Source organism: Micromesistius poutassou (genome assembly GCF_964030765.1).
Source record: "Micromesistius poutassou genome assembly, chromosome: 5".
Classification (NCBI taxonomy): domain Eukaryota; kingdom Metazoa; phylum Chordata; class Actinopteri; order Gadiformes; family Gadidae; genus Micromesistius; species Micromesistius poutassou.
The window spans coordinates 2,121,573-2,134,893 of NC_140275.1; the positions used below are offsets into that span (position 1 = coordinate 2,121,573).

Here is a 13,321-nt window from a genome sequence, read left to right on the forward strand (position 1 = left end):
CTCAGGTTTGTGGCGCAGCAGCGAGCTCACACAGAGGAGACGGTCACTGTGGGTTGATGGTGGTGGGCGTGTTCTCTGCGGTTCCCTTTGAACAAACGGTCCTCCTAGCGACGGCTCGCATCCTGCTCCATTAAATATGCTAATCTAATTGTCTCGTCTGCAATTTGAATTTGAATAGCGTGTGAATCCTCCTAATTCGGGGCCATTCAGCGGCGAGAAAAACAATTATGTCGAGGCCTCGACTGCACAACTTACACCGCCAGGATACGAAGTACAGTAGCAAGTTAAAAACAGACGTTACGGCCATGGCGTTCGTTCAGGAAGAAGGACTGAGTGAAACGTCCATTAGGTGACGGACCACTTGTGTCTTGTCCACCCTCATCCCCCCTCACGCCCACAACAACAACAGGAGCAGGCGGTGCTCAGTATGGGCTCAGGAGGTAGAGCGGGTTGGCTGGTAACTGGAAGGTTGCCAGTTCAATCCCCTTGCTCCGGAGTGTCAAGGTGTCCCTGAGCAAGACACCTCACCCACACTGCTCTCGACTAGCTGGTTAACTGCCATTAGTGAGTGAATGTGTGTATGAATTGGTGAATGTTAGCCAATATTGTAAAGCTTGAGTTGAGCCTGGTTAGAAAAGCGCTTTGAGTGGCCACTGGTTAGAAAAGTGCTGTATAATTGCCGTCCATTTGACCATTTACTCAGTGAGGCTGACACTGAAGTCACCGGCCTGTAGCCCGACTGCATCATAATAATAACAACTGAATTACATTATTATTTCAATCAGGGAAGCCGCCCACTGTGGTTCTGCTAAGTAGCGCACTGCCCTAACAAACACCAGCATCACAGCACGGGGCCAGTGGGCCGCCCGTTAGCTGAAAGGCTGGGCTCACATTAGTGGCAAACGCTAGCTCGCTCATTGAGTAGTTCAGCACACAAAGCTGTGCAGTTGAGCGAGCGAATACTAAATACTAGTACCAGACAAGCACAAGTGACATTTAAGTCCTGTTCGGTTGTGGCAGTCCGGCCTTTCAGCTGGCTTCATTACTAATTCAAATGTAGCCCATTTAGTTGCCTCCCAGTTTTGCTAGGACTCCAAAGAGTAGAGAAGGAGGGGAGATATATTTGGTACTTAGAATTAGGGAGTTGCTGTATATCTTGCGTCACCTTCCGATGGCATCAAAAGCCCGCCAAGCAGACAATACGTGGCACTAATATCTCATCCGTTACGTGTCCTTCCTGCACCGTTCATTAATGCGGCGTTAACTCACTGCTGACAATATTCATATCCCCGTTATTCACGTCAAGGGGCAGCCTGCCTGCCGATGCGACGATGTAAACAAATCCAGTACGAATGCAGTCACATGACCTCCACAGACATCTGGCCGTCCCCGGAACCCTCCCACCATCCTCCCACGATAGGACGTCGATGTTTGTATTCCCGTGCCTATCCCATAATACCACATCACACACAGTGCCGATGGTGCATGTGTGTAGTCCACAGTGACGGTATCCTCACTAGTAGTAATTCCTTCCCTTCATCCTCCCTCCGCTCTTTAAAAACATCTGAAAGTCCCGAGGTGTTGTGGGACATTCTAACGAGCCCGGCCTCTCAGCACGTACGCACATCGCTGCGGAGGCTCGCCCACATCAGAGCCCGGCAGCGAGGGGGGGTGGGGGGCACGGCTGCCAGTGTGTGTGTGTGTGTGTGTGTGCCTGTATGTATGCGTTTCTGACTCACATGAATTCCAAACTGTTCCATATCATAGACAGATGAATAGATAGAAGGATGGAGAGCGGGGGAGGGAGGGAGGGGAGCGAGAGGGCGGAGAGAGAGCGTGAGGAGAGAGAGCGAGGGGAGAGAGAGGGCAGAGAGAGAGCATGAGGAGAGAGAGAGGGCGGAGAGAGAGCGTGAGGAGAGAGAGCGTGAGGAGAGAAAGCGAGGGGAGAGAGAGGGCAGAGAGAGAGCATGAGGAGAGAGAGCGGGGGAAAGAGAGGTTGGGAGACCAGCAGGAGAGAGAGAGATGAGTGGGTATATACTGCAGGGAACTTCCAAATCATCACATAGGGCCTACAGCAACATTTCAGTATGTATTTAATAAGAGAAAAAGAGGCACAAATTGGAAATTGATATTGCAAGACAAAATGTGAGGCTAGTGTGGAAGAGGGCAAGGCTTTTTCTTGTCCTTGTACGTTAATCACAAAAAAAACAGTTTGTTGCAACCTTGAGAAAACTCCATGTTTGATTCCAGCAACAACACAGGGATAATCTTTTTGCTGTATTTAAGAAAAAAAAAACATATAAAGCACTCGCGAGATGACCTTGCAAGTACAGGCAAAGAAAGATGGAGTGAATAAAAATACGGATTTCAGGGCGATTCCAGCTGTAGGGATGTCTAATCCTTGGAGTTGATGAGGTACAAGGACAGTCACAGTATGTGAATAGACCATGAAGTTGTTTTGGTCAGGATTGCTATTTACAACAAACAGGCACCCCTGCTCGCTCTACCTGGGCGGATGGCTGTCAAGGCTGAGCACCAAGCCTTTACAAAAACATTCATAGTACAGAAATATCACTCCACTCGGAAATAGAAATCGAAAAAATAAAATAGAATGAAAAAATAAAACGTGTGATTTATCAGCACACCCCGGGTTCCCCCCCTACCTGCCTCGGCTCCGACGCCAACAAATACTTTCATCCTTTTGAATTTAGAGGTCGCACTCACAGTTAAGAATGACACCGGCAATGTAGCTGCAGCGTCGCTATGTGTTTGCCGATACATAAGTGATGAAACAGGGTTTAGGTGTTTTCGTTTGATGACGGCGACTCTCCTGGGAGATTATTAGACACCGAGCACATGATGAAGGACAGGTTCCCCGCTGAATTGTGGAGCAGAGGAACAGAGGAAATCCGTGGCCACGAACAAGTATGTCCTGACAACCGACGTTCCGGCATCCAGCCAGGGAAACACATCTGTCCTCCGCTGGAGACTAGGACGGACAGACAGTGAAGGACGGACTGAGAAGGACAGATCAAGAGGACAGACTGAGGAGGATGGACAGGAGTACAGACCGAGAGGACAGACAGCAGGACAGACAGGAGGATGGACCAAGAAGACAGACTGAGGAGGACAGAACCGAGGCTGGTTTACTTTGAAAGACATCGAGAGTTCAAAGTCAAAGAAGGACCACCTTAACCGTATTCTCTGGGGTTGTGTAGCCTTCTTCAAGGCGCTAATCATAATCCCTTAAGAATTCAGACTCCCTGTTGCTTATAATTGCTGTTATTAGATTTCCTAAAATCTTTGCTGGATCTCGCTGTGAATATATCTGGCATTATTTAATTTATCGCTGGCAATCGGCCGTGCACTGTGCCAATGTATTTCTGCAAAGGCACCGGTCTATCTTTAGACGGCTATTTTTATTGTATTTCAATAATTAATTCGTAATGAGAGTGGTGCAGCAGCAGACTGTTCTTTCCATCAATCCCACACAAGACGCTTTCCTCCCCTGATGAACCCCTTGGATTTCGGGGTTAATAATAATGAAGAATGCTCGGCTAATTCGGATGCTCATTAAGCAAACGAACCTGCACCAAATCAGTGTGTAGAAAAGCCTCGTCTTCAAGGTTATTGATCAAGGCTTAGCCCTCCCCTTTGCAATTAATGTTGCAAAACACAATCATTTTTTCATAGATTGAATATATATATATATAAAATAAATTATAGTTTGTTAATTTATAATTATTATTTATTACAAATGTCCTCTGGCACAAAAGCTCCCTTGGTTATTAAAATATTTAAGAAATGATGTTGATGAAGTTCTCTGTTCATGGAGATGGAAGAATGCCTTTAACACGGCTTTGAACCCAACATGATTTCATGGTTACGCACTTTGTCTTCAAGTTAAGAATAATAGTAAGTTACTGTAATTGGTAGCTGGGTGGTTGACTATTTACTATTCCGGCTTTCATCCTACACTCAATTCAAACGCTACTGCTTTAGGATGCATGCCATTAATGAGGGGTTTGGTTCATATAGGGTTTGGGTTTGAACCCAGAACCTTTGGTGAGTCCACACCCTGGTCCTTCCGGGATCGCGGGCGGGCGTTATTGTTGACGGGGGGGGGGGGGAGATGGTTGAATTTTTTTTATTTTTTATTTTTTTTATTGTTATCTTTTCAAACAAAAATAGATTCGGGGCTATTTCAATTTGATCCGGGGCTTTAGCCCCGAATAAAACAGCCTAGTGACGCCACTGGTTTGTTGTACGTCCTTGCACTTAAAAATAGTACTTTGCAGCATTGTGTAGCATCTTATCCTAGCTATCTTTGTTGTATACGGGGAATGGGTTAACCTAGTGATTGTTAGTGCTTGGCACTTGGTTCTGTGAACATCTTTGTTGTACCGACAGCGATATATATAGATATAAATTCTTCTGTCAATTGAACTTATTGTAAGTCGCTTTGAATAAAAGCGTCTGCTAAATGCCCCAAGTGTAAATGTAAATGTAAATATTATGGCCCATGCTTCAAGTTGCATCAGTGGTTTACTTCCGGTTAAAGCTCAATAACTCTGTAAAAGGGACAGCCTCTGAAACACAGTGGATTGACGACAGAAAGTATTCGTTTCATTCATTGTACTGTCGTGTGTACTTTGTGTTGACAAAATCTCATGTTGGTGACCCATCAAAGCTCTGAAATGTAGAGACCGGTACATCGGGAGATCAAACCCTGTGTGACACACTCCTGTGTCTGGCTCCCAGCTGGATGGCAGGCGGTTAAAACAATTACATCACAACATGTCCCTTCTCAGTCAACCAGAGGCTTCACCGGGCTCAAGTCAACATAAAAGGAAATGCTCAGCAGCGCGTGTCACTGACGTAACTGCAGCAGTCGGCGACAGTAGCTCAGGAGGTAGAGTGGGTAGACTGATGAGGTTGCCGTAAGGTTGCTGGTTCGATCCCCGGCTCCTCCTAGCTGAGTGTCGTGGTGTCCCTGAGCAAGGCACCTCACCCTAACTGCTACCGACAAGCTGGCTGTCGCCCTGCGTGGTTGACTCCACCGTCGGTGTGTGAATGTATGAATGAACGGTTGTAAGCCGCTTTGGATAAAAGCGTCAGCAAAATCCCCTCAATGTAAATGTAACGCAACACCGTTTGTTAATCTTACCCTTCTTTAGGAAGGGCTTAAAAAAACAAGACGAGGGCAATGGCGAGAGTGTAACTCAGCCCCCGTGTCCTAGAGTCTTGGATATATCGGCTTGGATATATGACATCAATTACACCGGCGGAGCGCCTTTTATCTGACCCGCGTAGCGCCGGGCGGAGAGCCCTTCATCACCCCGGCAACAGCATCCGTGCTGATGGCACTGCAGGCCGATTTACAGCCCCGGCCGCGCCCGCCTGGCCGTTTCATTAAGCTAATATATTCCCCTGTAGCTGTAAGTGCACACGGCTGATACATAGCCCCGGTCTGAACGGGTCCTGACGCAGACACCGTGACCCGAATCTCCGACCCGCTGCATTAACTACGTCCTGTGCAGGCATCACTGTGCATCCAGGATCGAGTCTTTGTTCACAAGGCTCTGACGATCATGTGATGACCCGATGATCTTCACAGGGGCAGGGTCGTGGTTCACAGCAGAAGCCTTGGTGACGGCTCCGCCAGGCTGGGAGGTTGATCAGACCACCAGCCCCTGAACGCATCCAAAACACTGGGGTAGCCTAGCATGCTCTGTTAGCCTAGCACGCTTGGTTAGTCTAGCATAGCATGACAGTGGTGGCAAAAAGAACAAGTTGATCCAATTGACAGAAGAATGTGGAGGAAACTGAGTTTTATTGGCCACCTTCCAACTGCTTTTAAATTATGGTATTTGAATTATTTAAAAAAATCGACCACTGTGTTTCGGACCGCAGACAGAGATATATTTCCGCTCGAATATATGCCGGCTCAATCTCCCTCTCGCCCCCCCCGTGGTTTCACTTGCACTGTTTTCTTGCCAATTATTTATACATTGCGATTCATAATGCATTCTAAGGTGACAGTTCTCAGCTGGATGCTGGCGCAGAGATAGATGTGCTAGTTTACGGTCTGGTCCTATTCGCCAGACTAGTGTGGATGCTGGTGTGGACAGCTGGGGAGGAAGAGTGATGTCTTATCATCCTGGAGATGAGCTCTAGGAAGGAACATAAATAAATAAACAAATAAAGGCTCTGTGATTTATGCCAACGCATTACGGGAGATTATGATACTTATTGCGTAACGCCCGTCTTCAGAGGTATCAGTAATATGCAGTCACATGTCATCACCGCGTTCAAGCCGATAATAAATCAGTTTGAATGATACATCGATGCGATTGCCATTAACAAAGATCACGCCATCCACGCGTCGTCACTCATCCTCATCGCCCTGTCACATGGGAATGTTTAAGAGCAGCGAGGGATTACGGGAAGACTAAGATCATGAATACGTTTCACTTGTCAGGGAGTAGCAGTGAGTCGAACGGGAATGCCGTTCGGGATAACAACCTGTCCTAAAACAAGTCAGGCTTAAAGGTGGAGTTACAAGTAAAGGAAAAGGGACGCTTTTCATTTGTTTGGCAGACAAACACATAATTGCCTTAATTAAGAAATGCTGAGGACAAATTACACGATGATTTGCCAAATATTGTGGTCGATTTACCCCCTTGCGACTTGGGTCAGTAAGGCCCATTTCTAATGGTTCTTATGATTATATTGCCAGGATATTCTGCAGTGTGGAGTATATTAAGATCAGTTTTTACTTCCCAAAATCCAATCAGGGGCGCACCAATTAGCAGTCGGAAATATATTGAAAAATAACCAATTCCCTGTGGCGTGGGGAAACCCAGAGGACAGCCGAGTGTGCGTCAAAGGATTTTCACACTGTCTCCGTTTATGATCGTGAGATCGCGTTTAGCAATTAGAGAGAGTTCACATAAAAAGAAGTCTTCAAGTAAAAAGAAAGGGTATGTGATTTCAAATTGCATTCCTTTTCTTTTTTACTTGAAGTACATACTGCAGCTACCCTTACAGTACTTGAAGTACGTGCTGTTGCACGTACTGTATGCATACAATTGGGAGATCCTGCTGGTGATGTCTCTGATCAGCACACCTGTAGTCCCACCCACATATCTTCTGCTGCTGCAGAGGATCGGGGGCAGAACAGCCCAAAAAGCACGCTGGCTTGCATACTGCGAAACGTGACCGGATGTAGTACAACATTTTGGTATTTTTGGCATACTGCATTTTCCATACTATACTAAATCATTTTCTGGCATACCATATAGTATGGTAGCATGAGTATTGGAACGCAGCCTTCATGCTTTGAGCGTCTGGGCCCTATCTTGCGCCCGGCGCAATTTACTTTCTACACCGACGCATGTGTCGTTGCTAGTTTGCACCCGGCTCAAAGCTGATTTTCCCCCGCAGCAACCAGGCGCCACTACACTACACACAGCCTGGAGAGGCGTGTCGGTGAAAAGCAGGGGCGTGTTCCGGCGCAAATGATACTTGGTGCTATTTTAGTGATCTAAAAAATGCGCCACTGACCGAAAAATACCTGGTCTATAGCGGACAGCGCAGTTGTTGTTGCTATTTTGACGTGCCATGGCAGATCGTAACTACAGCATAGCCTACGCTTACACACACGTAAGCTATACACAACACAAACATGCAAACTATTAACCTGATTTAAATATTATGTCAAAGATTATTCAAACGTTTGAAACTGCATAGAAATAGCGTGTGGATTGTGGAAACATTTTTTTCAATAGGGCTGCATGAATGAACATGAATGAAGTATAGTAGGCTATGGCATGCGTTAAAATAATAATAACAATAATACATTGGAGCAAAGTATATTCCAGGCTTCCAAAATAAAATCTAATTTGGTAACCCTTCCTTTTACGGTACACTAGTTACCAGGTATTTACCTAGTAATATTATGGTACTTTCTAGCTTATTATTTGGTATTTATAAGGTATTTACCAGGTATTTACCTAGTAATATTATGGTACTTTCTAGCTTATTATTTGGTATTTATAAGGTATTTACCAGGTATTTACCTAGTAATATTATGGTACTTTCCCAGGTATTTACCTAGTAATATTAATGGTACTTTCAAGTTCTTTATTTGGTATTTATGAGGTATTTACCTAGTAATATTATGGTACTTTCAAGCTTATCATTTGGTATTTATACAGTAAGTACCAAGAAATACAGTAGTAACTATTAATAAATGTTTCTGCATTGTTTGGTTATTAGTCATGGGGATAGGTCCATTTTACCCATCAATTATCTGTCGCTTTCTATATTACCAGGCTTTTGCCACAGATTTACTGTCATTTTTGCTTTCAAACAATGTACTTACCAGGTGGGCACAGCAACATTACCAGGTTAAGCTTCCCTAATTTCCTGGTAATTAAGATGAAACTGTACCGTAAAAGGAAGTGGTGCCTCTTTCCATGGTATTACCAGCCTCTTACCAAACATTTAGCCTACTGTCATTTTTACATTCAGTCAGCTTGAGAGCTCTACCAGGTTGTTACAGCAACATTACCAGGTTAAACATCGCTACTTTCCTGGTAACTAAGATGAAACTGTACTGTAAAAGGAAGTCCTTTCTCTTTCTATGTTAATACCAGGCTCTTACCAAGCATTACTGTCATTTTTACATTCAGTCGACTAAGACTTCTACCAGGTGGGTACAAAAACATTACCACACCTTACCTAAGCATCACAGGCAGGTGGAACTCTCATTGGTTTATTGCACGTTGCCCAAAACACACCTACAGATTTCAGCCCAACCCATTTTAGATTTGCGCCGGGCACAAAGCTCATTTATCTCGCCGTCATAATAGCAACAGCGCCGTAGAACCGCCCACAAAGTAGGCCTACTTTGACTTTGCGCCTTGACGTCTGTGTTTTAGACCGTCTAACTAGGGCCCTCTGTGTTGTTGCGTCGTGGCGCGTTTCCGCACGCATCGCAGTGTTGCTTCCGAAGCAACAGCTGCGATACAGGAGATAAATAATAAACAACTAGGAGGGCTCAGCTACGTAAGGGATAATCACCGAGAGGCAGGGCAATAAACAGTTTGATATGCCCGGCTCGTGGACGGGTAACCTTCCACGGGCCGGGCATATCAAACTGTTTATTGCCCTGCCGTTTATTCTACTTCTTGCTTGCCAACATAATAAAACAATTCAAATACTTTAATAATTATGCTTTTTCTTATTCGTATTGCATGCTTATTAAATGTATACTCTGTTTGAGTTCATCTCCCTCAAAAAGTAGTCCCCTTTAGAACTACGGTGAATAACGTTAGCTCAGCTGTAACTAATTAGTTTCTATAGCAACCACACAAGGCTGCATCTGATCACTAGTTTAATAACGTAGTTGCTACATTATATCAAGTCAGCTTTAATTACGATCGATCAAACATGCACTCCTTATTCAAAATAATTTTTATTTGCAATAAATGTATAACAAAATGATTGCGATTCAGGCGATTCATTTATGTGTATTCAACTGGACATTTCCATTGATGATAAAATGAGACATAGAGAAGGGCATAGGGAAATTCATGGCAGAGAAAGATAAATGGGACGAGGTAGGTTGAGGATTGCGCAGCTTGGGGGGGAGAGACCATGCTTGCTGCAGAGGCCTGCTGGGGTGCGGACAACACCCGACTCCAAACTTTTTTGTCCGTGTTGGATGGCGCCCAGTAGCTTTTGAGGCTGGATTCACACCTGCAAAAAAAAAAAAAAAAAAAGTATATTTGCAGTAGGCTTCAGGTTATTATTACCACAATGAATTTATAACCTAGGCTTAGGCTTACCTGTGTCCCGTAACAGACATGATTTGTCTGGACTCCAGCCCGGCCTCAGACAGACGACGGACAGCCATGCTTCTAAGACTGTGGTTGGTGTATCTGATGGTCAGACCAGCTGCTTTGGATAACCGTGGAAGAATGCCCCCCAGGTAGTTCTTCCCCATCGGCTGTGTGGAGTACCAGAGATGTGGTTGGGGGTCCTTCAGTGGATGGAGGTAGAAGGCGGTGACACCCGGCGGACGTCTGGCGAGATATTTTTTGAAGCTCAGGACTGGACATCTGGGCCTGGCGCCGCATACATTGCGCCTCTGAGGTTTTCCTTGTTTGGGTCATTTGGATGTTTGTGGTTCTTCGTCTCCGGATTGAACGACAAACTAACATATTCATCCCCGGCGTCATCCACTTTTATGGCGAATGAGGACGCAGTCAGCTCCCGAGTGCCCTCCCTGCCTCACCTCGCCAAGCAAAGCTGGAGGTCAAACCAAATTTTGGAGACCTAACGGGGTGTCCGGTGGAGAGAGCTGTGGATTCACGCAGCAATTTCAGGTCAGCCTCGGTGACATGGGGATGGTGTTTCGCCTTGTCTTGGCCATTCTTTCGATGTGTTTTCATGATGGATTTGAACACCCTGTTGCTGGTGGTAAACTCACTGTCCGCATATAAATTGAACCTTGAGAAATAACGGTGCAATGAGGCTCTGATGCCGGTCATTGTTGCCACACTGTATGGCTTGCCTGCGCTGTAGAATAAAAACGTCTTAACAATTTGTTTCCGGGTCAGTTGTCACTGTCAGTCTATCCTTCTGGTGGCTCGTCCACTCGGTGAAAACCTTGACAGCAAAGGCAGTTGCCTTTTTCGTGTTTGATTGAAGGGCCCCATCTTCAATTGTACGCAGCACCTCATCTGTCAGATCTCGGAAATGGGTACCCTGGGCCTTGTCTTTTGCTTTTGTCATTCTGTCGTCCTCATCGCTCTTTAACCAGTCCTCAAATGTCTTCCCTACTCCAAATAGATTAAAATTGACAATGAATTTGTCCATTTTTAAAACGCTGCAATGTTTAGAACTACGGTGAATAACGTTAGCTCAGCTGTAACTAATTAGTTTCTATAGCAACCACACAAGGCTGCATCTGATCACTAGTTTAATAACGTAGTTGCTACATTGTATCTCGCTTGCGAAACTATGTATCGACTGACCCTCCGATAGATTTCCGACACATTTTAGAAACTTTTTTAAACAAGATTTATTTTTACAATGGACCTCATGTTTGAAATTTCTGTGATACAAAAAAAAATACAAGCGGCGTATTGATCTACTATTTGATGACGCTGTGCTCAGTCAGCGGGCAACCTGCCGGGTTAATGCCCTCCTCCCGGCCAATCAGAATCAAGCATTCTTAAACGAAGTAGAATAAGTGTGGTTATTCATTGTTGTGAACAATGTTAAGTCATTGAACGGGACAATGTGTGCATTGGCGATCTTCCAACCCAACTCCCCTGAAGCTCCGACGACGAAACAGATTGACCCTTTCCTTAAATTGTCCTCCGAACAATGTCTGGGGGCCGTACATCTCCCCGTGTTCCTCCACCTCCGCTCTCGTCCTTGGAACTAAACTGAAACTGGCGAGAAGACGCAGAGTGAACACGGGGCACAGTATGCGGAGGGACTGAGGGCTTTAGTTATACTGGGGGGCTATATGACTACAGTTATTAGTTATATATAGTGTATATGATATGGGTGGCGGGACAAATGCGACTACTGAAGATATTTATTGACAAAATTGACAAGAGGGCATTTTCCCCCATGCAATATGCAACTACAACAACTTACCTATACATATACTTCCATTATTTAATCAATTGACATACAAATGTGCTTTTTTCGAAGACACAACGTTTATTCCTAGAGGGAGGCGTTGACACACGTAAACATTCTTTTATTATTTTGCTGCGTGTCAGGCACTTGTGGTCAGATGCTAACTGCATTTCGTTGTCTGTACTACTCTTTACAAAGACAATAAGGTTGAATTGAATCGTTTCTATAACTTGACAGCCAAAATAGTTCCATAACAGTTTATGTTCAGCTCGCGTTAGCTGTGGACTCTCACTCCTAAAGGAGCAGAGTGGTCTGTGAGGGCCGAGCACAAGCAGTCAACAGTGTACCGCTGAGCAGAGATGTATAGTAATGAAGTAGAACTACTTCACTACTGTACTTAAGTACTAAAATACTGTATCTGTACTTTACTGGAGTATTATTTTTTTCTCCTACTTCCACTTTTACTTCACTACATATTTTTGATGAATCGTTACTTGTTACAATTATAAAAATGTTATCTTTGTCTTCCAACAGAAATTAATGGGATTTACAAAATGCGATTAAATAGCAATCAAACACGACAGAAAGTGTATTTCGCTACGATACTTGATTTGGAACATCAACAAACACCACTAACCACTCGGTGAGTTGCACATTTCTGAAAACAAATGTTTAGGGTTGTTTTAAGGACATGTCGCCAGCCATTCTGAAGCAGGCAGGGGCGATTCTAAATAAGCCAAATACCTGAGACAGGACCAGTATTCAAAATGTTCTGTATTTCATCCTAGACAAACCAGAAAGGGGGCTCAATGTTCAAAATACCGGAATTGTCCTTTAACTTACCCATGTTTGTCACTTTTTTGTCAGCTTGTCAGCTGTTCTTGTTCTTGTTCTTGGTTCTTGGAATACCCCTCTGGCCTTTGAGATGTTTTAGTTGTTTGTTTTTACATAAACACTTGTATGTGGCCTTTAACAGCTTTAAGACAGCTCTGTATGTATTTCTGTCCTTGTACTGCTGCTACAGCCAAAGGAATTGTGTGTCCTTCCGTCCTCCAAACTTTTGACTGCTTTCTTTAATATAAACATAACACAATACTTTTACTTTCAGTACTTGAGTAGTACATTTTAAAATAAACTACTTGCAATACTTAAGTACAAAACATTTTGAATACTTTAGTACTTCCACTTAAGTGGGATGTTTAAAGAACACTTCTACTTCTACTCAAGTCACTTTTTTGATACAGTACTTGTACTTTTACTTAAGTCTGGGTCTCTAGTACTTTATACATCTCTGCCACTGAGTCCTTTGTGAACATTGTGTCTTATCATCAGAAGGATGATTTGATAAACTCCCCAAGGCCTCCATTACCCAACAGCCTTGGTCTTCAAGATATAAATCTGAAAATAAAATGCCGCAAGTCAAATTTCTCCAAAGCAGAGCGTCAGCTTTCTAGTGCTCCTGTCAGTGCTCCTGCACGTCCCAGGGAGGGCGGGGCCGGCAGGGTAATAAACAACCGTTGTTGATGATGTATGGACAGAATTAACACAGAGACGTGGCGATGCACCTGACCTGCGTGGGCGTACCCGGCAAACCTCGTGGGGCGGCTGCTGATGTTGAGTATTTGGCAAGCAGCGTCTGAACAGTTGATTGACACTG

At 44.5% G+C, this 13,321-nt stretch overlaps 1 pseudogene across 1 annotated transcript in view; it reads right to left on the reverse strand.

The window, feature by feature from the left end:
- Positions 1–13,321, reverse strand: part of LOC311343942 — an 80,763-nt pseudogene that overhangs the window by 47,908 nt on the left and 19,534 nt on the right. The window contains exons 2-4 of the transcript in view: positions 11,418–11,468; positions 9,855–10,344; positions 9,668–9,765 (exon numbers count right to left, since the gene is read on the reverse strand). The product of the transcript in view is annotated as an uncharacterized misc_RNA (transcript). The remainder of the gene's footprint in view (positions 1–9,667; positions 9,766–9,854; positions 10,345–11,417; positions 11,469–13,321) is intronic.